We start from the raw sequence: 25,678 nt of genomic DNA, 5'->3' as shown, positions 1-25,678 counted from the left end.
AATTGGTGATTTTACAATATCAGAACCAGATAGTACTATTTTCACACTGAGTTGCTCCTAGAGACTGGGCAATAGATACTTGCATTAAACATAGTTTTCTTTAACTAAAAATGAAATAACAAAAGTTTGTTTTCAGGGGCAGCTAGGTGGTGCAGTGGATAGAGCACCGGCCCTGGAGTCAGGAGTACCTGGGTTCAAATCCAGACTCAGACACGTAATAATTACCTGGCTGTGTGGCCTTGGGCAAGCCACTTAACCCCATTGCCTTGCAAAAACTAAAAACAAAAAACAAAAAAAAAAGTTTTTTTTTTCTATGAAGTTTTATTCTCTAGGATCCTAAAGAGCCCATGGGTGCATGGTATCAAACTTGATACAAAATTTTGATACAGAAAGGACAAAGAATCATAAAACTGAGTTAGGCAATCAATGAGATTTCATATAGATGGTATAGTTCTACAATATTATGCTCTCATAAGTTATAATATTTACTTCAAGCTTCTGTTGATTAGAATCCTATTTAGGCTGGAGAGGGAATGTTTACAAACATAGGATTGCTCTCTCATCATTCCAGATGTTTCTTATCTTGTGATTTGTTGACTGAGGTAAAGGAATTTATTGGTGCTATTACAAAGCTGACCAGGTAGGATTGACACAGGCCAAATTAACATTCAGAGGTAGCAGACAGGCCTTGACATGGCAGATTGTTAACTTTTACACCAAGAGACAGCATTCAGACTTATAACTATTAGTTGGAGACTTAGAAACCAGTTTTTTATTAGGAATATAGAATAAGACTTGGGCATTTCCTCATTTGGCCAGATACTCTCCAGTGTCAACTGTAGATCAATTAGATAAAGATTTAGGGAGATGAAGGGTATATTGGAGGGAGAATGACATAAATTTGTGACCTTGGTTTGCCAAGAAATATCAGCAGGCAGTGTAAGGTCCATAGAACTTCATAAAAGTGGATGATAAAATTTATAATGTCAAAAGGTCAGATCAAAAAGGGGGCAGTCCCTTTAATTATATAGATTATACAGATAAGAAGCACAAAACAACAAAAGAATATTCAAGTCTATTTTCTTCCTTTCATGATACATCTGATGTAGTTCTGTGACTTCAGATTTTGTCTCACAGGTCCTTCTGAGTAGAGTCCCTTATAGAGATCTTTATCTCTGGTTAATAAATCTCAAGGCAAAATTTATCTTAATGAGGTCAAAACTGATAGTCCCATGATTAGAAAGTAAAATTTTGGAATCATGGAAATTACATTTTTTCCTACCCATTGTCTTGTTGTCATACACAGGAAATATAAATAGAAATTAACCTAGTTTTTTTTAATATAATCTTTTTCATTTTAATCATCCATTTGGAGGATGCTACTCCATTTAACAAAATAAACTTCCATAAGGGTCTCACTACAAAATCCATACTAGCCTGACTATCAGAATTTAGAAAAATGTAGGTCAAATGACTTATATTTTTATACCTGATGTTAATATTAATCATCTTACTTGATTATAGCAATTTATCACAAAGACCAGGGACATGAGAAAAGGAAAATTCCTTCATTGATTTGGATCTCCATTTCCAGGCAGAGATTATTAGGTAACCAAATGTCTTAAGCTAGACTTTAAATATTCTAGGTGAGACATTTTCCACATCTTACATTTGGGAAGCCAGGTCAGAAAAGAGTCCAATCTTAGAACTTGCTGAAAATTGCTCTTTCAAATCTCAATCCAATCAGTCTGTCACCTGCAGAATTCAAGTTTTCTGGTATCCATACAACATTGATCCAACAGCACTTTCTTTGATGATCCTACATGGTGTCAGATATAGAATAATGCCAATTTTCAGTCCCATGATGTCTTTAATAGCTGTTTCCTATAAATATACAGAGCTAAACTTTATAGGCTAAAGGATCAGAAAATGCTACATAGTAACTATAATTTTTCAGTGGTAACAATAAGATCAACATCACAAAAAATTTTAAAAAATTATCTGTTGCATGAGTGATTTTACAATGAAGCAAACAGTAAAAGATTTATGATATATAACAGTAATTGCATTTAGTAACAAATTGCATGTAGTAACAAATTCTATAGGAACACTTTTCTCTATTAATATATTCAGTTTATTTCCACACAAAAAAGACACATTAACAAACCATTGCTTCCAGAATCTTTTAAATCAATTAGAACAATTTTAGATGACTTTCAAATAATTTGCATTTAGTTATACAGGTATTCCTAAATTCCAGATGTAATATACCTAAGATATATTAGGTCTAAATAAGATGAAATATTGAAATATTGAAATATTGAAGTCTTATTTTCTTAAAATAACACAAAGCAACAGAAAGATTTCTTAACTTTAAACTTACCTTAATGGGGTTTACATTTTTGTTTTACAAGTGTATTTATCTTTATTCAAGTATACTCATATCATTCTCAAAAAGAAAATTAGATTCTTCAGAAATTTAATCTTACATATATGATAATTTCCTTTTTTTCTTAGGTTTTTACAAGGCAAATGGGGTTAAGTGGCTTGCCTAAGGCCACACAGCTAGGTAATTATTAAGTGTCTGAGACCAGATTTGAACCCAGTACCTACTCCTGACTCCAGAGCTGGTGCTTTATCCACTACGCCACCTAGCTGCCCCTTACATATGATAATTTCAAAACACTAATGTAAATCTTACTTATGCCATGGAATGGCAACAAATTTAGATCAAAACGGCAAGATCCTTTCTACTTGGAAATGAAATGCTTTTAATATTAACCCAATGTCAAAATATTTAACAAATAATAACCTTGAAAAATAGAAACTTTTCTATGAAAGCTCTAAACAATATCATTACATTATTGTAATGCATTAACTTACAGATTCAAAAATTTAATTGATCCTACAACATAAATACATTTAAAAAACATTTCTCTTCTGAGTATTTCTCTTTTTTAAAATCAATAAATATTCCTGATCGTGAAAAGAACAATACATTAATTGTGAACTTGTAAAGTGATAGACATTTCTCTTATTCAATCTAAAACAACAATAAATCTTAAAATTGAATTTATCAAATCTACATTGGTATAAAAATTTATTTCTAGGTATTCTCAGAAATGCTCTTCTAAGTATCACTTTCCTTGAGACAAATGGTCTTTACAATTGGAAAGTTCTATTTACTTAAGATATAGGAAAGACATGCAATGACAAAGTTCACTCATTACATTCCTCTTTATCTTAACTTTATCACCAGCAATAATACTACAATAAATCTTTAAATTAACTAATATTTTTAATATTAGAACCTTAAGGACTATCACAATATACCATGATCACAATTATGCACTTTAAAACTTAAAAATGACTGAAGTTAATGTAATACATTTTAATAATGCACAGATCAGTCAATATATGATTATCTAGTTTAAATGGTAATCATATAGCTTTAATACATTTATTAATTTGTGTTCTCCTGTTTCTTTTCCTTTCAGAATTAAATTTTGCATTAAATCAAACCAAATCTGGACTGATAGGTCCCTAATTACTGATACAAATATTTCTCTCTTTCTTTTTTCATTTATTTTTACAAAACAAAACAATTTTTTCCTGCGGTTTCTAAACTGAAAAAGACATAATATCAGAATAAGATATTCAGCTTCCATTGTTTATTCTGAAACCAACACTTGAATATTTCATTAGAACTCACCAAACCAACACTATTTCTTCAAACATGAACACATCCTAAATCATTTCAAATCTGGGTTCTATAGTACCAGAAAGATTTCATTGCTTTTATGCATACATACATATATATGTACATATAATATGCAGATATTATATGTACATATGTATGTGTGTGTATATATATTTATGTATACAGAGAGAGAGAGAGAGAGAGAGAGAGAAAGAGAATTCTTAGAACAAAGATTGCAAAAATTGTTCACTGGCATCCTGTGTTGTGAGATTTTTGGCCTAGCCATCCCTAGCCTCAAGAAAAGTACATCTCTTCTCACTTCTCCAGGCCATCCTAGAGAAGATCTGCAAGAGGAAGCAACACACAGAAGTATCTATTTTAAATTATTATTATTATTATTATTGTTGTTGTTGTTGTTGTTGTTGTTGTTGTTGTTGTTGTTGTTGTTGTTATATCATGCTAATTAAGACCAGTCAGAAAATAATTTTAGGGTCAATTATGGATTTCTTTTTTAAGGTTTTTTTTTTAACAAGGCAATGGGGTTAATTGTCTTGCCCAAGGCCACACAGCTAGGTAATTATTATGTGTCTGAGGCCAGATTTGAACTCAGGTACTCCTGACTCCAGGGCTGGTGCTCTATCCACTGGGCCACCTAGCTGCCCCCAATTATAAATTTCTTTAGGTTTCTCATGTGTATATTAAAATTTTAAATAGCCAATCAGTAATTAAATATTTAAACTTATCTATAATTGAATTTTTTCTTTGTATGCAAATTAGATATGCCCTAAAAAAATCAACCATAATTCTTTTAAGTATGTTTTTAATCCTTTAAGCTTAGTCACAACCCAGGAATAAAACATTTTCAAGTTATTTTATCAATTTATAGAGAAGAAGAAGACATTTCTTTTTTTAAAAAATTTAAAATACAGATTTTTAAAATGTATTTGTTTCATATACTTTGTATTCAAATTCTAAATGTCCACAATATACCCTTCAGAGCAACAGAACACTTTACATAAAATAATTCTTAATTTGTAACCTTGAAAATGCCAATTAAACCTAAATATTTTTCTATTTTTCCTTTTAAATAAACTTTCAGATCAAAATAGCAGCTAGCCTTTGTTATCTGTTTTAGATTTAGAGGGAGATAGAGTTGAGCTATGCTGGAGAGAAAACTTCCAATGTGAATGAAATAAGCAGAGAGAGAGAGAGAGAGAGAGAGAGAGAGAGAGAGAGAGAGAGAGGGAGGGAGGGAGAGAGAGAGAGAGAGAGAGAGAGAGAGAGAGAGAGAGAGAGAGAGAGAGAGAGAGAGAGAGAGAGAGAGAGAGAGAGAGCCCCTCTCAGTCAAATCAAACCAGAACTTAGAAAGTTAGGAAGACAAAAATAGAATCTTTTTCTCCTTCAAAAAACAATACATTTCAGGAAAATCTGTCCCATGGTGCCAAATTGTGAGTTTTCAGGGGGGGGAATGATCTAATTTTTACAGGGAGATTGAAGAGGAAAATTGGCCAATCAGAATTCAAAGATAAGACAAGTCTAACCTGGCAGAGACAGCTAAGAGCTTCATTCTGCCTATATCACATAGAAGACACAATTTAAAACAAACACTTTCAAAACACAAAAACTGAGTCAGAGTACCTCAAGATTGAAAGGACCCCTGAACTTCAGGGCAAACCCCACATTACTCTCATACTAGAGGATCCCCAAAACACAAAACAGAAAAAGACAATGGAATGCCAGACAAGCTTGTACATTCATTAGAAATGCTACAAAACATTTAGTGCTTCACTCTTTCAAAAAAGAAATGGCCCATTTAGATCTAAGGACAAGTCTTCAGCATTCACCCCGGCCAGGAAAAAAGGCAGTTACCACCATAATCCCTAACAAACTATAGAATATTTAATTTTCAAATGAAAAAGTGGTATCTTCACCTTACCTAGGCCAGTTTGGATTAGGCTCAAAACTGTCCTTGGTTATTTATTTATTTTTTTTAAGGATCCCATATCCAGCAAAAGGTAGCTTCCTCATTTCCAAATCAAAAATTTTCTAAACCCATATTTGGAAACTTAAAACTGATTCAGAATAGAGTTTGGATTTTTAAAAGTTACAGACCTCTTTCCTTCCAAGGAGCACATCTGAGTCCAGATGTTCCTCCTCAAATTTCCTGTCCATCCGAGTCATGGCACCGTTATTGTTAAACATAATTTACTTTGGCTAAAAATGAAATAACAGAAGTTTTTCTATGAAGTTTTATTCTCTAGGATCTCACTGAACCCATGAGAGTGTGGTGTCATTAAAGACAGCAACCCTGATACAAAATTTTTTGGGGGGGTATTTTATACAAAAAGGACAAAGAATCATGAAAGTGATTTGGGCAACCAATGAGATTTCATATAGATGACATAGTTCTATATTATTAAGCTCTCATAAATTATAATATTTACTTCAGATTTCTGTTGATAAGAATCCTACTTAGGTTGAAGAGGGAATGTTTACAAACAAACAGGATTGCTCTTTACTCATCCAAGATGTTTCTTATCTTGTGATTTGTTGACCAAGGTAAAGGAATTTATTGGTGCTATTACAAAGCTGATCAGGTACAATTGACACAGACCAAATTAACATTTAGATGCAGGTTACAGGACTTGACATGGCAAATTGATATTTTTACACACAGAGATAGCATGCAGATTTATAACTATTAGTTGAAGGCTGAGAAAGCAATTTTTTATTAGAATATAGAATTATTAGACACTTGTATACAAAAGACAAGTTTATTTAATGCTATTTATTTTACTCTTTATTTTATTTTTTGTATGTTTGTTTCAGTCATTCATTAAGTTTCTGAATACTTAAGAGAGTAGATATAATTTACTCTTCTTCATTCTTTGTAATTCAACTTTAATCACTTTTTTCTTTGTATCCTGTAAATCAGTTTTTTCTTCGTCATTTTCTGTATTTCTTTGAGCCATGGGATGACAGGACTAGAAGGAGACTGGGGCCATTTTTTTTAATAATAGAAATAAGGCTTAGAAAGTTTAAGTGACTTGTACCAGGTCACAAATTTAATGAAAATGTTGAGATTAAGAATCAAATCTGCTAACTTCTTGCCCTTATGTGATATATCCTCTCCTCATATTTTTACAAGGACCATTTGAATACTTGGAGAATTTGTTTCAGGTCTTCTTCCTTATGATCATTTTTGATGGACTTTTAAGAGTTGGTTTCAGTAGCACAAAGCCTGAAGCAGCTGTAAGAGATAAGCATGCAAAGAAAAAAAAACACCCTCTAAGCATGCTGTAATATTGTTTGACAGGATAAGCACCTTCAGTTTTCCATTTCTGTTCCAGGGAATAGGTCAAAATATAATGGGAGGCCATCTGTCCTTATGACAGTTTGTGTGAATCAGGAAGTTTGGCTTTACCAGAGGGAAAGAGTAGAAATTGAGGTTTCCAATGGCAAAAGTAGAAAGCAAGTGTCTCTTAAGAAAAGCAAGATTTTGCTGCTATGTGTGTGTGTGTGTGTGGCGGGGGGGTAAAAATGACTAAAAAGACCACTCTTTGATATTCAAAGTCCACTACTGCTTTCCAGGTGGTTTATTAAAACTGCTTGTTTGAATTTAATTTAGTGGTGATGATGATGATGATGATGATCATGATGTTTGTCCTTTGCTCTTGAAGAAGACCATGACATCAGGGAGGTGATGCCTTAAAAGCACATGAGCTGGATTTGAGTGAGGGGATGCTGTGCTAAGTTATCAGTCTCACATTCTCCTCCAGAGTGATCTGGATCCAATGGCCAGTTATGAGTCAGGATGACTAGAGATGGTCTTGGGTATGAGGTAATCAGGATTAAGTGAATTGGCCAAGGTCACATGACTATTAAGTATCAAAGTGTCTGACTCCAAGGTCAGTGCTCTATCCACTGTGCTACCTAGCTGTTCCTATTTAATTTAATTTACTAACCATTTATTGAAGTGAATGATTCTTGTAAAACTTCAGCATGATAGGATTTATAGCTTGAAAGGACCATAGAGACGATCTTCTCCAAACTTTCATTTTACTTCGAAGAAAACTGAATCCCAGAGATATCATGACTTATTAGAAATCATGAATAAATGAGCTGTAGTTTAAAGTTACCTCATCTGACTCCAGATCCAGGGTCCTTTCTTTCATGCCATACTACTGAGAAGAAACTTAGATTCTTTTAGTCCATAGGAGTCAAATTTGGGGTAAGCAAAATTCTCAAATACATATTAAAAAGGGTAACAGAAATTTTTGACAAAGTGAATAATATACAATATAAAATGGATAATATTAATTTTTGACTTTCTAAGTTAATATGGCACCTTCAAGGATTTGTTTCTGTTTGAGTTAAAATCATTGTCCTAGTACAAATATGACATTTGACAATTAAGGAAAGTTAACTGGTATCTACTGATACTAATACACACCTAGTTAGTGGAAACATCATTACCATATCATTGTTATACTAAATTATTGTAAAGAGAAGGGTCCTTACCCACATCCAATAACCTGGGACCACAGTGTGCCCTATACTCTCTCAATATATGGAGCTCACTCTTGGCTTGATTCCTACATTGCATTGGTTCCACCAAGTTCCTGTTCTAATTCAGCATCCCTGCTGGATCCTCTCAGATATGACTGGACTGGGTCCCAAAGTACATTTCTAAAGATCACTTCTTGCTCTGATGCTAAGCTACTTATTAAATCTGAGCTTTGGGATGCCATTCTCCCTTCTAAAATAAAGGAACAAATACTGATGTAGACAATGAACTCAGGCAAATATTGACAGGGCCACAAATTACACCAATTGGAAAGAGTCCATGCTTTCTTCTCTTTCCTCTTCATTTCACAGTTTCAATGATAGAATTAGATAGATAACTTAGAACCAAGAATTTATATTGTATTTGGATTGTAATCTCCTTGAGACCAGGGACTGACTTTTGCCTCTTTTTATATTTTCAATGAACTCTTAGTATGTAAATGTTTATTAATTACTTGGTTGAAAATGGTCAGGTGCCAAGGCTGGTAAGCTTTCAAAGAGAGCCTCAACTATGGGTGGATATACAACTAATTGAGTCTTCCCCTAATCACATGGTTAATAGATCAGAAATAGTTCTAGAACATTTATGTATGCTCATGCTTCTCCAAGGAGCTCTCTCATGAGTTTCCACCAATGTATTTATTTTTTCCCTAGACATCCAGAGAATTCAATTAGTTTTTAGCTAGGTGGTGGATAGAGTTCTGGTACTGGAGGCAGGAAAACCTGAGTTCAAATCTGGACTCAGACATCCTCATTTGCAATATGGGGCAAATAATCCACAGGATACAATTAGTTCAAAGCAAAGGTACTTAATGAAATAGCAAAGAAAAAAGTTTTTAATAGAATATTTTCCCCATAATGCAAATTCTTCTATAAACATGAATATGATCAATGGAGATAGTGTACATATATAGGGGACAATTCATGAGTAATTCACACGTGGGGATTTCATTTTGGGGGAAAAATTGGGCCTTTGATGTTTCAGGATGGTAGTCTTCTGATGATGTCATTAAGCTTGTTCAACTTGTCCTGTTCTTCATTAAATATATTATCCTGCTTTGCTCATGGCTTCTGTTCCTGCTAGACTTCCTTGTGTTTGCTGGATTCTGCTCATAATTGAAACATATTCCACTGAGCTCTGCTGGTCTCATAGTCTCTGTTGGTATGTTTATGTCTTTTGAATCAGCTCATTCCATTCAGGTTCCATCTGAACTTTAGTGGTTAATCATATCTCTGAAAGAAAAAAAAAAGGTGGACAGCACTTTAGTCATTATAATCATTTCCAGTGAACAAGAAGTCACTCACTCCCTCTACTAGACTAAGGTCTTTTTGTTCTGTCCCTATGCCTAGTAAAGATCAAAACTTTCTATTTTACTTAACTATCTACCTTGGAGGAACTTCCAACAGGAAACTTTTCTCAATTCCCCCAGATGATAAAGCTTTCCCCTTTGTCTATTTTTCATCCTTTTGTTTGAATAAATGAAAAAATGAATAAATATTACTCTATGCAAACCACTATGCTCAATTTGAGAGTAAAGATGGTCCCTGGAAGCAGCTGATGGGTCAGGAAGACCTGAGATCAAATGTGACTTCAAAAATTTACTACCTATGTGACAAGTTATATTTTCCTACTATTAAGGACCTAGGTTGTTTTTGCTCTTTCTTTTTATCTTTGCCACTTTGGACATGCCCGGAATATTGTAAAACTTAGTAAATCTTTGTGGATTGATTGAATGATTAAAGTTCAGACAATTTGACACTAACATACTCCCAAGATTTTCTCAAGTTTAGTTAACAGGAAAAAAAAGATGAGTTATGTAAAGTTATCAGTAGCAAAATTTGATTGCCTTGGTGTTGTGTTTTGACTGGCAGAAAATGCTCAGTCTCCCAACAAAATGAATTACAAACACAAGATAACTAACATTTTAACAGTATTTCAAGATGTGCAGAACAACCCTTTGAGCTGAAGGTATTACATTCTTATTTAATTACTCTCAATAATTACTCTCATTCTGCAGATGAAAAAATTGGCTCTGAGTGGTATAAAATGACGAGACAGGAAATAGTATGAATAGAAACCAAGACAATCAACGAAACTTTACACTGCTTTATGAGAGTATATAGTGTTCAAAATGAGGAAAGTGAGAGTTCCCATGTACTCTGCCCTGGTTAGCCCTCATCTGTACTATTATTTTTCACTTTGGGGCACTACATTTGAAGAAAAAAAACTGATAAAATGGAACATATCCGGTTCTGGATGGAGATCATATCATATGATGATTACTAGATGAATTGGGAATATTTAGCTTGGAGAAGAGAAGACTAGGATGTGGGGGGATGGATGATGACTGTTTTCAATTATTTGGAGTGAGCTGTCATATGGAAGAGTGATTAAATTTACTCTGCTTTCCCACACCTCACTTCCCGACAACAAGGAACAATGAATAGAAAGTATAGAAAGAAGTTTTAGATTGGTTGTGAGAAAAAAAATTAACAACTAAACTTTTTAAATTGGAATGGCATATTTCTGAGGCAGTGAGACCCTTTCTCTGGAGATCTTTAAATTGAGGACAGGTAATCAATTGTTTCAGATATTGCATGTTTATTTTCATATAGTTATTTTAAAGGTTGCATTAGATAATCTCTGAAATCTTTTATCATTTGAGTTTCTGTATCTCAAGAGTAGACATTTTTATTTTTTCCCTTTTAGAACTATTATTTCAGTTGCATAGGGAACCCCTTTGGTGAGTATACCCTCTTACTATTGTAGATCCAGCAAGTATTTTGCAATTTCTAATCTTAGAGAAGTGTTTGGGATGCAGAGTTTAAGTGACTTGACCATGGTCACTCGGCCAGTAATGTGTGTGCATGTTTTGGGAAGACGGTGACTTGGAACTTGATCCTGAGTAGTCTAGAATCTGGGGATGGTTTTCTGTGCTATATTGACTCTTGACTAAACTTCTAATCCTATTTTAAAAAGTGAGATTATTCTGGCATTACTGCTTTTAATGATCCCCAAACTAATTCTTTGTGATCATTTCCTTGCTTTTTATGGGAGGATGAATTAGTCATTTACTAATTTGTTTAAAAATCTTACCAGAATTTTATGCCAAGATGACCATAATATGATTTAAAGAGAATGCTTTGAAAATCTTGACATTTCTCCATCTCTAGTTCCAGGTCACCTTTCCCATTTGCCAGAAATTTTCAAAGATCACCCTCACTGATACCATGGAAATTACATTGGTCAGGTTTGGGATTATTTTTTGCTTGTTTTTGGATTTTTTTTGAGGGGGAATTTTAAGAAATAGCTTATCCTTACCAAGGGACTTAAATTTATTGAGGAGGTCTGGACACTGCTCTCTTTTCATCTTCTCATTTAAATGCATATAAAGATGAATAGTTCTTATTTTCATCTAAAAGCTAACAGAGAAAGAAGAAAACCACAGAGACTGACATCAAACATAAATAAGTTTTGCCACCTATGGACTCCAGTCCTTTATATATATTCCCAAAGTAAATTGGAAATCACTGTAGAATGGACTCAATTTAGGGACTGGAGATTGACATTGGGTAACAAAAATGACATTATAACTGTAAGTCAGAAAACCTGGCTCATATAAATTTAACTGAAAAGGAAGACATATGGCAAGTGGCAAATAGAAAGCCATCTTGGATAATCTGATTTCAAGTACTGCTTTTGAGGTAATTTGGCTCAATGACCCTGGACAAGTATCTTAACTTCTCCAAGACCATGAATTGAAGAGAATGTTCTGGTTTGTACTGGGAAAGGGACTTTTCTCACTCGAAGTTCTCTGTATCAGTTCAGTTTCCTATCAATCTAGAGCTAGAAAGGACCTTATATGTCATCTAATTCAACCCTGCTCTTTTATAGACTAAGAAACTGAGGTTTATGGATTGAGTTGGTTACATTAGGTCTCCTGATTCCCAATCTAAAGACCTTTCCACAACAACATTCATTTTCCCCAATTAACTTATGGTTTATAGCAAGTCATTTGATCTTCCTGAACCTTTGTTTTCCCACTTGCAAAATGGGAACACTGCCTGCCTTACCTACCTCATGAGAATGTTGTGAAGTTTAGCTATGAAAAGAGAAGGCATCATGCAAGTATAATAAATTACCCTACTTATCTTTTGAAAAGAAGAAATTTATTTCAACAACAGAAGAAGAATGTGTTTGTCAGATCTTCACATTGTTAAATCTTGAGTGGAGCCTGGATTAAGTTAAACAGTAAAAATAAAAATATTATAATAATTTCCCCTCAAACTTGTTTTGTCCTTATGCAGGATATGTGGGGTAGCCACTACATTTCTTCCTAGACTCTTGGGCTTAAAACAAAGTCCTTCTTTGTAGCCCTCTCTTTCACTTGAAGTCTGGTAGTAGGAAGCATAGGGGGATACCAGATCTCCATTAGCTCTATGGAAGTGCTTTCTCCTCTTCCCTCCCTGCCCCCTCAGAGATTTATTTATTCATTTGTGTTAGCAGTACTAATGGGGCTTCAGGCTTAGAATGGGCTGGTGGCCAGTATGCTGTTGCAAATGGAGGGTGTAATATATTGTTTCCTGAAAGATGACATCTGAGGGAAGAAGGGAGGGAAGGAGATGGGTTACTGAGGTCTGCCCTAATTGAACACCTAGTGAACAAGATGGATGGTCCCTCTGGGGGGGGAGGGCAATTAGAAAACTAAGTAGCATAGAGAAAGAGAAAAATAGAAGAGGAAGGGGAGAAAGATTCAGAGTGATGCAACAAAGGTTAAAGTGTCAGTGAAGGGCAGCACAAGTTACAGTTACTCAGTACTCTAGGAAAGAGGTTAGAGGAAAGATTTGGTGATGCTATACAGCATAGAATCATGTAGACAAGTGGGGATGTTAAACTGGGGTATCATGTTGGGGATCCAAAAATAATTTTTTCTGACCCTAAAAGATCTCTTTGATACTTGCTTATATCTGGGAATCTGACACTGGGATTTAATCTTTTAGATAAGACTGGATTCTCTAAAATGTAAGTCATAGACCTTAGAGATGATGTAGACCAAATCCTCCTCTGGAAAAACATCTAGAGAGGGGATGTGTTAAAACCAGTCTTTTTAAAAGTCTATACTCTGTAAGAACTGGAATCTGCAAGCAATGGAAAGAAGGATGCTTTTGGCAGGAGAGATAGACATACACACAGAGACAGACAGAGACAGAGACAGAGAGATAGAGAGACAGACAGAGAGACAGAGACAAAGAAGAACAGAGAGAGAGGAACACACACACACACAGAGGCAAAGACATAGAGAGTCAGAAAGACAGAGAGAAAGGAAAAACAAAGAGAGACAAAGTCACACAGAGTCAAAGATATAAGGAGGTTCAGACAGAGACAGAGAGAGGAAACAATTTTTAGGTATTTGATCCCTTTTAACAAAATAGGAATACATAGAAGAAAAATTAGAGGTTATTGGGATGTACAGAAGGTAAAAGTCAGGACAAAATTTAGTAAATAAAGTTAGAAACTGCAAAATAAACTTTAGTTTTCTTATTCATAGGTTTGACTGCAGAAGTACTTGGGAGTTTGAATAGATGCTTTTGGGAAAGTATGAAGGTTAATGATTTTGAAACACTCAGAACAGAAATTTTAAGCATTCACCTTTAACAAGAATATCATGACACAAGACTGAATATTGACAAATTCCAAATATCAATAATATTTTAAAAATATCTACTATATTCAGAATACTTTGATAAATTCTGGGGATATGTAAATTTTGATGAGAAATGATCCCTTTCTTCATGAAGTCTATAGGTTAATGTGATCATTTATTCTTAGACTTTTGGAACATTAGAGGTGGAACAGACTTTTGGCTCTAAATCTTTAAATAGTTAATGAAATTTTCAGCATAATTTCCAGTAATGCTAAATCTAAAAGCCTATTAAAACTCTGAAAATTAAACCTATAATTCTTTTTTTTTAGGCTTTTGCAAGGCAATGGGTTTAAATGGCTTGCCCAAGGACACACAGCTAGGTACTATTAAGTGTTTGAGGCCAGATTTGAACTCAGGTACTCCTGACTCCAGGGCACGTGCTCTATCCACTGCACCACCTAGCCACCTCTAAACCTATAATTCTTAGTGCTTAACCTAAATCTTCAAAAACTATTTTTGCAAATAAGATAGAATTAGATGACCAATCAGAACTGCTATATAGTCACCAGAAAAGAAAAAAAAAGTAAGAACCTTCCTTCACAAGGTGAGAGGGAGAAGAGGAGGCAAATCAGCTGCTGGGGGCAGCTAGGTGGCATCTGAGTTCAAATCTAGCCTCAGACATTTAATAATTACCTTGCTGTGTGACCTTTGGCAAGTCACTTAACCCTATTGCCTTGCAAAAACAAAAAGTATTTTTAAAAAAATGCTGATGGTCATTTAGCTATCAAGAAGGGAGCCAAGAAAAAGACAATTCACCTTTCAGAGTTTTTTCTAGAGGAATACTTCTCTATTCTTCAAGTTATCAGTGACAATAAAATATTCCTTAAAATAGCCTGAAGTAGGTCTTACTTCAGTGTCAAAATCAAGAAGAAAATCAATCTGAAGGAAGAAACAGAGGGGGATGTTGGTCTGTGTCAAGAATAATAGAATTTGAGACTTGAAAGGGACCTTAGCAGCTATCTAATCTAATTCATATATTAAGAGATCCTACATGATAAAGTACCTAACAAGTGGTCAGAAGTTGATGGATGGAATAATGTCATACATAAAAGAATTGAGAAGAAGAACTACTGACTTTGAGACTTATCCCTAAGAAAAAGGAGCTAGAAGTTTTGAGGAGGAAGAGGAGAAATTCATCTAAAGAATAATGACATGAATCCACAGGCACTATCAGAGGAGAGAACATTCAACAAAGATTAGAAGAAGAACAAACAAGTAGTGCTAACTGTTGACTCTATCAAAGTACATTGAAACCTGGAATGTTAATTATGTGTCTTAAAAAGTTGGGTTTACGTTTTTAGTTGCCTTCATGTAAGCTAAAACTATATCTTTTTAGCTGATGTATTTAGCAAGAATATGAAAATATACAATTAAATTTAATCTTTCACTAATTGAATGGAAGGTAAAATATTTTAGTGACATATATAAAAAAATTAGGGCAGGGGGAGTCTTCTTTTTTGCATGTGTGCTTGGTTTATACTATTAAAATATAAATGAAGGATTCTGATAAAAAATTCCTTTTGTACATATGCTTGTTTTCTAAGTTTTAATATAAAGAAGTAAAAGTTTAACAACATAAAAAATACTAAGGCATCTAGCTAGGTGATTACCACATGCTTCTGGTGATTCACAAGGACAGAAATGATACTAGCTAAAGATTACAAAGTCTTGGCAAGAAACTAAAAATCTAAGAATATTTTATGGAAGATCTTAAAGTTATGTTTTCATCCCTGCTGCTAAACAGAAATAAAGAATTTAGAAGAGATAAACAGATATGGGTAGTGAACAGTTGAGTAAGAAAATGGTAATTGAAAATAAGATTTGGTTTTTATAACTATAGCTAAAAATACAGGAAGGATAGACTTTTGACCAGAGTTGTAGCATACCTAATATGGTAAAGGAATATTTTCCTTGTGTCTTATAATTCTAAACAAAAGGACTTTAAAATGAAAGAGAAATGACATGAAGATATCTGGAAATAAAATCCAAGTAAAGGGACTTAAAAAAATTCATGTCCTCAACTGCAGCAATTCACAAAGTATGGTTAGCAAGCATAAAATAGAATTCTAATGCAGAGAAACAAATTTGGCTGAGGTCACTGACTGAACAAATGTATATTTTATCAAAAACAAGAGGAGATCTTGTACTACAATATGCCAAAAAAAGATATAGACTAAAAACCAAGAATAACTTATTCCACAAAACTACATACAGTCAAGTCTCAATTTTTGCTGGGATAACATTCCTGGAAAATGGTGTGAAAGTAAAAAATGTGAAAGTTGATATATTGAACCTATGGGAAATAAGGGGTTAGGTTCCTGCAACAACCAAAAATTATGTTCTTTTGTTAGACATTACTAAAAATACACTCTTTCTACATATAATTCTTTATAAAAAATTTAATTCTGATAATATGGACTTTTTCTAAAAAGTTGTCCATGAAAAAGAAAATAAATGAAGGGGAGAGGAAAGGCAATGCAGGATGGGACAGAGAATGGCAGAGAAAGCAATGTCAGAACTCCAGGTAAAAAAGAGATAGGGGCAACTTGCCATATGTAATTTCCCTTTTGATGCCTATTCCCTGGTGAAAAGCACATGACTTGGAGTCAATACTCCACCCCCCTCCCCCATTGGAACTTTCTTCCTAGGCTTCCTAGGCAGGTAGGACTAGCCTGGGGTACAGATCCCTGCTACACAGATAGGAGGGAAAGGCAGGATGCTGCCTCTCAAGTATTGGGCTAGAGGGTGGGGAATGACGACTATCTCATTTGCTCACAAACTTGGTCACTTTTCCATTTTTTTTCATTTCTTCAGTACTTTATAAAGGGGATTCATAAACATATGAATATGTTCTTCCTCTTTATACAAATAACCTCATGCATTTTGCCTCTTATTTTTTTCTTTCTTGTGCATAGCTGTGAAGGATTTGAGGTTGCTGTCATGAAAGTGAAAATTAGATTACTAATAAAATCACAGGAATGCTTGAAGTCATGAAAGTTAAACACAATCATGTTGAAGATTAACTGTATTACCCTATAGGGGGAAAAATGGGTATTTAATGTAATGACTTCAATTTTTTTTAACACAAAGACTAGAGCTAAATACAAACTTTGAAATGCAAAACCCAAGAGGCAAGATGAATTTGAATCCTTATAGATTGTAGAAATGGGACCTCTATCAAAAAATGTTGCTGCAAATTTTCTTCCAACCCCTCACCTCTGAGTTGCCAATGTCTCTTCTAATATAAGCTGCCTTGGCTTTATTTGGGCAAAAATGTGTCAGTTTTATATAACATTTTTTTCTGCTCTCCTCTCTTTTCCTTTACTAGTCCCCAATCACAGGTGTTTACCATTTCCTTCTTTCCTTTTGAATTCTTCTTTGAGATTCTATTATCATAATTAGAAATTGTTTTGCTCATAAATAGTCTGTCCCCTAGTCTACCCTCCTTCTTATTTCCCTTTATCTTCTCTCCTCATTCCCCCTATTTCCCTATTGAGTGAAATATACCCAACTCTAAATATACATATATATATGTGTATGTATATATATACATATATATGTATATATACATATATATGTATATATATATATATATATATACATATATATATACATATATATGTATATATATTCTTCCCTTCTTTAGCTAGTCCAGGTGGAATGTTCCAAGTGTTGGCCATTCCCCAACTAGTCTTCTACTTTATATACCTTGAAAAGATAATTTCACCCATTCTTTTTCTCCCCTTTTCCTTCTAGTATATTTAGTTTCTTTCTTTAAGATCATCAAAATATGTCAAAACCACTGCCAAGTACTCTGTTTTATGGTCGTTGCTGTTCAGTCATGTCCAAATATATATGACCCCATAGGAGGTTTTCTTGGCAAAGATACTGGAGAGGTTCACCATTTCTTTCTCTATCTCATTTTCCAGAGGAGGAACTGAAGGAAATATGGGGTTAAATGACTAGTCTAGGATCATACAACTAGGATATGTCTTAGAGCAGATTTGAACTTAGGTCTTCCTGACTCTAAGTCCAGTACTCTATCCACCAAGCCACCTAACTACCATATTTGTCTTATTTTCATCCAGAACTTTGACAGGATGAATATCTTCCTCATTAGAAGGTAAACACATAACCCTTGTTTAGTCCTTTATGTTTGTTTTTTTCATATTTGTTTTCTTATATTTCTCTTGATTCCTGCATTTGGATTTCAAAGTTTCTTTCCAGTTCTAGTCTTTTCATCAGGAATACTTAAAATATTTCTATTTAACTAAAAACAAATGTTCCCCTTTTTTGATTATACTCTGATTTTACAAGGTAAATTATTCTTGGAATATCATATTTTTAGTTCTCCTCTTCTATATGGTGGTACTTTCTAAATCTTATAGGATCCTAATTGTGCCTTCATAGAACTTGGACTCCTTTCTGGATACTTGAATTATTTTTTTCTTTACCTTAGAAACTCTGGATTTTGTATATAATACTCCTAGAATTTTTCTTTAGGGATGACAATTGATGATATTTTCTAATATAGCCTGGCAGTTTTTTCATGATTTCTTGAAATATGATGTGGGTTCTTTTTAAAAAAATTATTTGTTTTATCAGTCTTTTTACATGGTTTTACTATGAAGTTGTGACTTTCTATTTGGTCCATTCTAATTTTCAAGGAAACTGTTGTTTTGATAAAGTTTTATACCTTTTGTGTATTATTAGTATTTATTAGAGGTTTTTAAATTCATTGTTTTTCTAGTTTATTGTTGTTGCATGCAAAATGAATCTATTAATTGATCTATCTTTTCTTTCTTTTATTGATTAAAGTTTTGGAGATATAGGTTTTTCCCCTTAAAGACTGCTTTGGATACACTCCCATAGTTTATATATATATACTTTAATGTACTTATATATAAGTACTTTATATATATACTTTATATATAAGTACTTTAATCATTTCTATTATTTTCCCTTTAATGAACTTATTCTATTGTATTAAATTATTTCATTCAAGTTAAAATCCTTTCTTTAAAGTCCTTTTTTATAGATTTTTTTAGTTTTTATTTTGTAGTGATTACTAAAGGATTTTTCTAATATTTCTGCTTTTCTGTTACACCAATGAGTAATCATAATAGTGTCATGTGCAGCTGAGAAATATACAGACATATAGATTTATGTAACTATATCCACATATATTTATGTAAATATAGACATATATTCTATTCCCATTCAGTAATCAGCAAGACTCTCTCATATATTACCATTCTAAAATTATTTTTTAAGCCCTCAACCTCTTTATCATTTATCTTTTGATTAGATTTGTCTGGATCTGAAAGAGGTCTCCACCTACTATAGATTTAACTGTTGATTTTTCCATGTAATTTTATTACATTTTCATTTAAGTATTTTGGTCTTATACAATTCAAAACGTATACATTAAGTATTGATATTATTTCACTGTCTATGATGTAGCTTTCCTGTTTAGCTGTTGCATCCATATCTATTTTTATTATTGCCTTATCTGAGATTGTAATAATTAACTCTACTTTTTTTGAGTTCACCTAAAGAAATTCTTGGCAGATATGATTATTTGTTACAATTTTTTTTCTTTTTGTAATTGAGATGGGGTTGGAGGTAGGGAGAGGAAGAAGAAAAGTTGGAAACACTCTGAGATACATGCTATTATTTGATTGAGTAGATTTTAAAGAATTTAAAGGAAGGATAATCATAAATTCCACAGATAAGATTCTATTGCAGATATAAATCTAAGACCTCAAGAATGAATTTCAAAGCTAAAAAAGGAAACTCATCAAACAATACAAATTTAAAAAGACCTGAACAGGAGAAAGAATCAGGGGCTGGCTATAGAAGATGAATAAAAGATTTGACTATGTAGCCAGCTTTATTTTTGCCCACTCTTGATTTGTCCTTTGTTCCCAAAGAGGCCCAAAGACTTCAGGGAGTTGGTCTTGACTTGCAAGTGAAGAAGGGTTTTGCAAAGTCATCAGTCTCACTCTCTCCTCCAGGGGTATGTGGGTCCAGTGGCCAGATATGAATCAGAAGAACTGGAGCTGGCTCTAGATGCAGTGGGAGACCTTGGTCTTTTTTTCTGTAATGAAATGTTCACTCTTGTTTTGGTTGAAATAAATAGGATAATTTAAAAATAAACACAGAGGCAGTATATTAAAGTAAAAATAGTATTGGTTTTTAAGTCAGAAGATTGGGTTTGCAAGCCTCTCTCTGACACTTCCTACCTATAATTCTTTGGTCAAGTCACTTTAAATTTCTGGGCTTCAGATTCCTCATCTATAAAGTTTGGGGAAGGTGTTAGGAAAAGATGGTTTCAGAGGTCTCTTTACAATTCTAGATCTGGGATCTTGTGTGATCCTATCAATGGTCATTTTGACTGGAGTAATATATAGATAAGTTGGTATCATGAAGAAAATCTTGAATATGAGACCCAGGAATTTGAACTTTTATTTCACAGACAAAAGAAAGTCAATAAGAATTTTTAATTAGGAGAGTGGTAACATGAAAGAACATTTTTTTTCTCTTCTCCTCCAATATGGTACCTTTTATTAATATTCAAGCAGAAAAGGAATTGGGAGTTGTGTCATCTTGGATATCATAGAAGCATTGAAAATATACTTCCCACTTAAGAGCTCTTCATGGGGGCAGCTAGGTGGTGCATGGTTTAGAGCCCTTACCCTGGAGTCAAGAGGACCTGAGTCCAAACCCAGCCTCAGACATTTAATAATTACTTAACTGTGTAACCTCAGGCAAGTCACTTAATCCCATTGCTTTGCCAAAAAAAAGAGTTCTTATTAATGACTCATTACACATTTTAGTTTCATGTCCCATAATTTTCCCATTTACAACATTATGCTGAGAGTAAGAGAGCAGGGATAATTGCTCTGATTCTCTGATGGGAAAATTGAGGACTAAAGAGGTAAATTTTTTCCTAGTTGTTTTATAACTAGGAACTAGAGCGTTTTGATCTTCAAAGTAGTGTGGTCCTGTAAAATATCTGAAGTTGGGGACCTGAGTTCAAATGCTACCTTTGTCACCTACTGCTGTGTAACCTGTGTAAACTTCTCTGACCCTTGCTTCTGCTCATCTATAACATTAGGTAGTAGTGAGAAGTCTGGAAGACTCATCTTCCTAAGTTCAAATCTGATCTCAGATACTTACTAGCTGTGTGACCTGGACAAATCACTTAACCCTGTTTGCCTCAGTTTTCTCATCTGTAAAATGAACTGGAGAAGGAAATGGCAAATCATTTCAATATCTCTTCTAAGAAAACCCCAAATGGTGTCACTAAGAGTTTGACAGAAGTGAAATGACTGAACATCAACAAAAGTTGTCTAGTCTCACTTTGAAGGTAAAAGTATTCCTCTCATGTTGAGGCAGCACAGCTCTAATTGGTAGGAATTTTTTTCTGGTTATCAAGCCAAAATATGCCTTTTTCCAATGCACTCATTGTTCCTCAAGGCCAAACAGTAAATTAAATCCTCTTCTATATGAAATCCTTTCTATCTCTCAATCTATAATCCTGTAACTCGGTGTCTCCTAAAGTCTCTTTCAAATCTAAATCAATGATCTCATGATTCATCTAACCAAACTACTCTCTTCACCTCTCCTACCCCCCCCAAATAACTTTACCTCTTGGAATTTCTGAAAGGTAAAGCAGTAGCAGTACCTGTGACAAATTCCTTTCTACCCTCCAGTCACCTCATATGTCTTATCCTTCCATTCCTTCCCTTTCCCTTAGTCCAGGCTTAACAAGAGACTCAAGAGATGCCTGCTGTCATATGTCTGCATCTGACTGAATGGGCTTAAAAAACTACTACAGAACAGGACTTTAGTTACTGATTTTAAGAGAGCTAAGTGTGCACTCACAGGTGTTCCTAACAGCTGGTAAAAATGACTTGTATGTTCTGCATTATTTAAGTCTCAGCTGGCTTTGCTCAGAGCTTCCCACCTCTTTAGGAGGGTAGCTGAAAAGGAAGTTCCCTTGTGCCTGTAACTGAACCTTCCCCACTGCACTACAGGTCTGCCCTGCCCCCCCCCCCCAAACCCCCAGCCTTCCATCCTAGTATATAGCCAAAGGCATGGTACAGGGTTTGGATAGACAATTTGGGTGGAGCCCAGAATGACCCAGGTTGGAATAATGTGAAATGGTATAACATGAATATAGTTTATGGGTTAGGGGAGTGATAAGGGAAGCATTTCAGAGGCCCTGCTGACTTAAAGTGAGGTGTTGAGCCAGCCTCTCCCCTAATAACTCCCTGGAATTGTTTCTCAACTGGGGACCATATGTCTGGCATGGACTTGCTGGGAGTAGGATGAGTGCAAGTTGTTAGTTGTAGTTAAATGAGAGTTAGATGAGGAGAAGGAAAGACTTAGTAGGAACATGATAGCTGTCTTCAGGTATTTTAAAGGCTGTCATAGGAAAAAGGAATTAGTCTTGTTCTGCTTGGCTCCAGAGGGCAGAACTAGGAACAGTACAAGTTACACTCAGAAACATTTATATTTTATGTAAGAAAAAAAATTCTATCAAATCAGAGCTACCAAAAAAGTTGAAAAGATTGCCTCAGGTGGTAGTGGGTTCCTTGTCTTTGGAAGGTTTCAAAGAAAAAGTAGATGACCTTTATGGTATATTACATTAATAAAATGCTGTGATTCTAGTGCAGAGAAATTATGAGGTCCTTTAAAAAAACCTTGTTGCCATTTTGGATTCCTTTCTTAGAATATGAGAGGAAGCATATTGTAATAGTAATCATTTTTTTCATATTTGAAGAAGACTAGGCTAACCAAATTAATGGTGGCATGATTTGCACATTATATTTATTATAGTGAAAGATACACTGTGTAAAGACATCCTTCTCACTTGACTTTTCCAGAACCATTTCACCTGCATCTTTTGATTTGATAGGAAACAAAACTTTTGGACCCCTTCAGGAGGGTAGCTGAAAAGGAAGTTCCCTTGTGTGTATAACTGAGTCTTGCCCATTGCTTTGGGAGTCCTTGACCTTTGAGTATATTTCTCCTTCCATATCAGGCACCAGCAATGCTGGGCAAAATTGACACATTGTATATGATCTCTGGGGACAAAATAGCAATACACAGTATATCCAGAATGGGTTTTCCTTTCATATCAATGAGACACTGGGGTTCTGCAATGCCAGACTATAACAACATGGGGCATCCGAACTTGTCTCTCAGTGGTATAATCATCATTATGTCCTTTCCTCTCAGAACTTCAACTCTCTGGATTGGATCCTCTTAAACGCAAAGACTTTGGTTCCCCAGAAGCTGCCCTGAGAATCATTGGAATAATGTTGCTGGATCTCTAGTTAGAATTAGAATTGCTTATGGTCCAAACTATGATAGTGAATACAAATCCAACCTGTGAACCAGCAAGACCTAGATTCCCATCCTGCTTCTGACACACAAGGGCTGGTGATCTCGAGAAAGTTCCCTTAACCTTTCTATGCTCTAGGAATGTCTCAATCGATTAATCAGCATGTTTCCAGAACCATTTTTGGACCAACCAGGACCAACCACGTGCCAAGCACTGAAAACACAAACACAATGAGTGAAACAATCCCTACTCTAACAGAATAAATTTTAGAGAAGATGGCATTTTGCATTGGAAGAGGAAATTTCCTCATTTGGAAGTTTTCTATTCCAATGAAACCACAGATCTAGTCCTGGGTCTCAAAAAATCATATCATGTGAGAAAATATGGAAAAAAAATTAGCAATGCTTAGATTGTAGAAAAGATAACTCAGAGGAGACATGGTTATTTTTCATGAATCTGGAGATCTGTCAAGTGGATGTGGAAATAAGTGACTGCTTCCTCCTCTAAGGAAAGACCTAGAAGAAATAGATGAAAGGTCCCAAGGGGTTAAATGTAGGTTAGATATGAGGAGAAAAAAATGCAACCATTAAATCTTTCCCAAAGTGGATAGGGCTGTTTTGGAAAATCTTCAGTGAAGGTCTTCAAGCAAAGACTGAATGGCCATGTATTAGGATGAGGAAGAAATCAAGGCTTTTTGAGTTTAAGTACCTGTCCCAAGGTTACAAGGAAGTAAACAGAGCAGGAGTTTGTATCTAAAGCCAATGACACCCACCAATGACACCCAAATCTAAAACTTTCTACTCTACTAAGTCTTCTAATAATTCCTTATTTTCACAGTTTTTTCAGCCATTACTGACAATAACTCAGCTATCACATATCATAAACTGCATAAGAGGTGTGTTTTATCTTGACCAGGGTACTCAAATTAATCAAGAACCTAAAGAATTGGAAATTACCTAAAGAACTGGAAATTGAAAGAATGCCCATCAATTAGGAAATGGCTAAACAAGTTATGGTACATGAATGCTATGGAATATTATTGTTCTATAAGAAAGCATAAATGTTTGGACTCTAGAAAAGCATGGAATGAGTTACAGGATCTGATGTTGAGCCAAGGGAGCAGAACCAAGAGAACAATGAACACAACATTACAACAACATTGTGATATAATCAGAAGTAGCTACTCTTAGCAGTTCAAAGAGTTAGGACAACCATATCAGACCAGCTAAGTACAATGCTATCTTCATCCAGAGGATGAAAAACGAAGCAAAACAAAAAACCTTCAGAATCTGATGAACACTTTATTAAAATTATCTTTTATATATCTCTTTCCCTTAATACTAATTCCTCATACTGAAAATGGCTAATCAGTAAACATTTATCAAAAATATGTATGTACAATGGTTAACCTGATTGTTTTATTGGTGAGGGGAGGGGGTGGGAAGGGAGGGTGCAAAGAAATTTTGTAACTTAAAAATTTACATGTGCATATGGATAAAAAGAAAATAAGGATGCTACTCAAAAAAAGAACCATAACCTAGAAAACTGAATTATAACCAAACTACTTAGACTGCCATTCTAGGTCTGTAATGTCCTTTTCTGTCTGAATAACTTAAAAACTGTTACACTCCTAGGCATCAAATCTGTGGTCCATGCCCACATGTGGTCCAACACTCCTGTGTGTAAGACCTGAATCAGATTAAAATATAATTGAAAAATATTTAACAAAATAAATAAAAGTACAACAAGACATGAATAATATTACACTTTAAAATTAAGCGAACTGAAGCATTCCAAGGAGCCAATATGTAGCCTTTGGGGATTCTTATGTACATTTTAAGGGCCACCATTTCTTTTTGGAGGATTAGAACACAACCAAACATGTACTACCTTCATACCTTTGCTTACATCATTCCTACAGCCTGAAATACTCTCCATTACCCTTCAATCTCTTCTTTATAAAATTCCAATGATCCCTCAAAATCTGTCTCATGTATCATCAAATCTCATCCATGTCTTCAGGGGAAAGGGGAAGAAATTGACTCTTTTAGCTATCCAAGCTCTTCTCTTTCAGTAAATTGAGGTGAAAGGGATGTTCAATTACAGTGAAAACTTTAATAAATATATATATATATATATATATAATGTATATAGTTTGTAAATATAATAGACAATAATTTATATTTATATGATATTACAGTTATAAAGAAGGTTCATTGTATATAGTAACAGCAATATTATTTTAAGAATGACTTCAAGCAAATAAATTATTTTGTCTATTATAAATATACAAATTAACTATAAAGGACATATAAAGGAAGTTGTTATCTGCATTCAGAGAAAGACTTGATA

This window comes from Macrotis lagotis, chromosome 7, assembly GCF_037893015.1.
Source record: "Macrotis lagotis isolate mMagLag1 chromosome 7, bilby.v1.9.chrom.fasta, whole genome shotgun sequence".
Taxonomy (NCBI): Eukaryota; Metazoa; Chordata; class Mammalia; order Peramelemorphia; family Peramelidae; genus Macrotis; species Macrotis lagotis.
This window is presented reverse-complemented; position numbering follows the sequence as displayed.